We start from the raw sequence: 5,143 nt of genomic DNA, 5'->3' as shown, positions 1-5,143 counted from the left end.
CCTAAGTGTTTTCTTTATATATGACATTACATGATGTGTAATGCAATAAATGTAGGTTTTAGTATGATATTCATTTGATTTTATTAATGAAAAATGCAAGGGTGTGAGAACAGTTTAGTTTTCAAATGTTAGTCTTCCTTGTAGAGAGCTTATTTTTGTAGATTTTTCGAGTGTTACTATGGTCTTGTTATATGGGGGTGAGGTGAGAACAGTGTGTTTATTGTTCACATAGTTCTTTTTGATATTTCTCTGGAAAGAGGACTGCATTTTTCGTTTCGTTTTTTTTAACCTGTATCTACCCTGGCTGACTTCAAGCATTGTGGCTGTGATCCTAATCTTAGGTATATATATAAAAAAAAAGTGACATATTAGCTGAATTGACATTATTAAGTGGGTTGTTGCTTTCCTAACAAAGGAGGTCATTGAAAATTTGTAAAAAGAAATTTTAAGTTACTGTTCCCGTTATAAGTGAAAATGCCAAGGAGCTAATTTCAGCTAAAGCTACCATCCAATGATGGTGATATTATTTTCTTGATCAAAATACCAGCCATGTCTTTGATAACACATTTGTCTAGAGGTTAATAAAATAAGCGCCAGTCAAATGTTGGAATAGTTACTATTTTTCTGTACTTGTAGTTGTTTCAGAATAATCATCTACTTTATCAACTTTTTTTTTTTTTTTGAGGGAAAAAAATATGCCACATCAACCCCAGTAAACCATCTGATACTATTGTCATGACCACCATAGCAGAATTTAAACTAGGAATGCTAAGGGCTTATGTATTTCTGGAAAGTTTAGTGTCAGTGATAAAATGGAAAATATGAAACCAACATGCTTCTAAGGGTGTTATGTACAAACTCCTGGTTTGTACATCACACAAATATGCATGTTTGTAAGAAGGGAATTTGGTTTAGCTATACTTAAAAGATGTCTCTATATGTGTATGCACTGTTGAGCTAAACATCTAGGGGCATAGTAGTACGGGTTTGTGATGTACATACTTTTCTTATGGAAATTGTTTGTCATATCAAAAGAGAGGCTGAAACATGGATATTTTCAACCTAATTAAACTTTTGTAGTTATCTAGGTTATGGAAAAGTTGGTGTATTAACATAAAAAACAAACATGTCAACTAATAAGAGCTGATGATAGTTACATAATATTGTGTAAGTCAAAAGAATATTTTCTCCCATAAGACCGAGTGTCACAAAAAAAGCAAGCAATTTTTTCTTAATTTGAATGCTAATCAATTATACCAACTTAATTTTCTTAGAAGAGTTTAAACATCACTTCTGTCTCTAAAATTATGCTAACATTTTATTCAATGTATAATAAACACTACAGATCTATTCACTTCTTCTGGGGAGCACAATAGTAGGGCTGTAACAAATTATTATTACTATAAGCTATTGTATATATCAACAAAATCTTTCTCTGCTTCAAACATTACAGAGTGTCTGTATGAATTATTCTTTGGGTGTCTGTCCATATGCCATTATTAGAAAATACTGTTTCTAATGTGTTTTAAAAAATATAAATATAGTGACACATAATGAGGATGCTGCTAGTAACTGTCTTCAAAACTGAAAGAGTTTGGTATGTATATGGAATATGCAGCTTCTGTGACTAGAGCATATCAGATTTGATTAAATGTGAAAGTTAACATTCATGGAAAGATGTTTATCATGAGTTTATAAGGTTAGGTGCAGTCACTGAGGTAAAAGTTTGCCACAAGTTTGATACCAGATATGCAAAGCATGGCAAAAGGATGGGGAAGAGATGATAATGAAAGTAGGGCAAAGCACAGATGATTAGGGAATGTATCAAGGAGGGAGTAGGAAGATGAGATGTGGGGAATGCTTGACAGGAGACTGGATGTAGGATACCACCCAGCATGTTCAAGCAAAAACAAAATGTTTACTGTTATGAATAGGTCTTCTCAAGCATAACCTTATCTCTGAGAAGCTTAGCCTCTGGAAATCAGTTTTCACTACTTTGGCCTCCCTCTCCCACAAGTTCCACCCAATCAGCTCTACATACCTGACATTTTTCTCATTTTGATGTACATGCACATTGACATTGCACATCCAACAGAGTATACTAGCTTTATTCCTCTCTAGTTTTCTCACATGCCTTGCATTCAGTGCCCACATTTCACTGCCATATTTGCATTGTTTGTTCACAGGCATTATACAATCTTCCTTTCACTTGGAAGGAAAGACCTTTCGTCACCAACAGAGTTAATAGCTCTCTGAACTTCTTCCATCTTATTCTTATTGTAGTAATTATACTTTCAGGGTACCCTCCCTTACAACAAATTAGGTCAACTGGTAACAAACTCTCCACTACATTTGAGCATGTGTCCTTAGTGTTCATTGCTCTTGTACATCTTTCACATACAATGACTATTTCTTCCATTAGCCTTCTTGTGATTACACTGAATCTCTTGTATGTCCATAGTTTTGGAATTTCTACATATTGAGCAGGGTCATTTACTTGAAGCTGGGAAGCCATATGTGTGTCAGTAGGATTTACTTCTTGCCAAACCTCTGGAAAGAGTCTGAAGTGGTTGTCAGAGAATTTCTATGACTTCGCCAACCCCAATTTCTGGCCTCCTAATTGTAATCTCATGTGTGGGTGCAATTAAGTAAGACACGACCTGTTCTGTCTACAACACCATGGCTGAGCTAGTGGACAAGATCGAGGAGATTTTCAAAGATCTTCCCAGGGTCATTGTGAAGAATGCATGCACCAGGTTCTGTGGCTGTCTTGAGACCACGGTGGAAGCTGAGGCAGCTACTTAAGAGTAAACCGTTATCTCCAAGCCATAATCTAGCTCATATTTTTTGATTTTTTAAAATAATTTATTTCTGGTTGGAACATTGTTTCTTATTTTTATGATGTCCTGCAAACAACTTGCACATGCAAGTGCTACCAGTCGAGAACTCTGCATACCAGAAGCCAGCAAGTGTATGGGGTCATCAGGAGAGAATGTGCGCCGTTTTGGGACCTATTTCTCGGCAGCATCAATGTGCACCAGCCCCACTTGCTAGATCAATATTTCTCTCGCCATCACTCATCGTCTCTTTTTTAACCAAATCCAGTGGCTAGCCTTCTCCACTGTAGTTTGGATATCAGTCATAGTAGTATTCACCCTATGATGAGTTAGGCCTAACAATAACAACAGTCATCTCACATTGTGTCCAACAAACCATCTACATCTGACTTCAATTGGAAAATGCTCTGCTTTCTAGCCTGCGTCTTCACATTCCATGAGGAGGTTTACATAACGGCCAATCTTTCGACCCCGAGCGGTGTCCATGTTATCTTCATAAGGAACTTTTAACTCGACTAGATTTACAACTTTCTTTCCTTCACACCACATTAAAATGTCTGGTTTTTTCCTAACTGGGATGGGAAAGAGTCCCTGGCACCCTGGTAAATCTGCAGTCACCTCCCAATAGCCATTCCACTTTTCATCTCTCAAAGGAAGTTTCTTGTTCTTTAAACAGATCCGCTGACCTGAGCGCACAAAGGTAATGAAATCTCTAGTTGGTACTTTCAATGGTTTTTTTCTCACTTGTTGAGATCAATTTGGTTCTTTATAGCATTGAAGATAACCTTAAGGACCCGATTATGTCTCCATATATACCTGTTCAATGCTAATGAACAGTTGGAAAGAATATGTTTCAGTGTTCCGACCTTTCTGCATTTGCATATGTCATTCTCTGAGATGTTCCATCTTACTAGATTTGTAGGTGATGGCAAAACATCATAGGATGAATGAATCAGAAAACTTAGCTGAGATGTGGTCCACTTCCATATCTCAATCCAACTTATTTCCCTCTCAACAACATGTTCTCCCCATTTCGTCATCTGTCCTTGTTGAATACATCAGATCAAATGAAGCTTGCTTCCCTCATTTTGATGCTGTTGCTAATGACAGATCTGCATTTGCGCCACATCATACTCGCAAACGGTCTGAACTGATCTGCGCCAAAACCAAGTCCTTTCTGATAGTTTTGCATTGCACCCACCACATCTCTAAGAGAAGACAAGATGTCATCAGTCTCCTGCTTTCCACTTCCTGGCTGTTTTCACCTCTAGTGGGTTATGCCTGATTTCCATGTCCTTCAATTTTCTTAGCACCATCACCGTCTGTATCTTCCCCAGTTTATATATTTCGACTATTGACGCTAGTGGTAACTGCAATGAACCTCTTTTACGATAAAGAGCTGAACTGTTCAACATCCGAGGTAGGCCTAGCCACTTTCTAATGAATATATTACATTTTTGTTCAATGATCTGAACTCATGACAAGGCTACCTCATATATTAAAAGTGGCCACGAAAGTTACAGGTACAAGCCGAACTGCAAGCAACAAAGTTTATAGTTACCTGGTAACTTCGAGTTATCAATCGCTGATAATCCAGCCATGGCTTGTTTCATGATTTCCATTCCGCGACTTCTATCTGACAATGTTCCAGCGTATACTTGCCCCAAACTCTTGACGGGTTCTTCTTTGACTGTTGGAATGCTTTCTTCAGCTATTCAAAACTTAAATTCTTTCTGCACTCCCTGAACAAATGTCAGACTACGTGACCTTTTTGCTCTAAACCGCATCCTTGACCACCTCACAAGTTCATCTAATCTCAAGAGGGCATTCTGCATGATTTGTTCATCTGTAGCTAGAAGTGTCATGCTATCCATAAAGGCTTTCTTAGGCGATTTGTTCCGAAAAATCCAGCTTTTAAAATCATCTCCATGACTAATATAAACCACATGACAGATATTGTACAGCCAGCAGCAATGCCAATCTGTTGTAAAATCTCCAGCTGTAAACCTCATTTTGAAATTGTCATAATACATCCTCATTATTTTGATCACTTTGTCTGGAATGTGGAAGTAGTCCATGGCTCTCAGCAATTCATGTGCATTAGCTAGGTCAAGCCATACCACGTTCAGACTTCTTTTGTTCTGTTTGGCATCCTGGATCGCTTTCCAGATAGAAAAACAGTGTTCAACGCATTCAGGGATTCCGGCCTTTTGAACAGATTCATCAACATATCCATTATTCTGTAAATATGTCACTGTTCTACTCGAAAGAATTCCCATAAAGATCTTGCCTTCCACATTCAATAA

This window comes from Octopus bimaculoides, chromosome 6, assembly GCF_046866305.1.
Source record: "Octopus bimaculoides isolate indiv1 chromosome 6, ASM4686630v1, whole genome shotgun sequence".
NCBI classification, from domain to species: domain Eukaryota; kingdom Metazoa; phylum Mollusca; class Cephalopoda; order Octopoda; family Octopodidae; genus Octopus; species Octopus bimaculoides.
Note: the sequence above shows the minus strand (reverse complement) of the source record.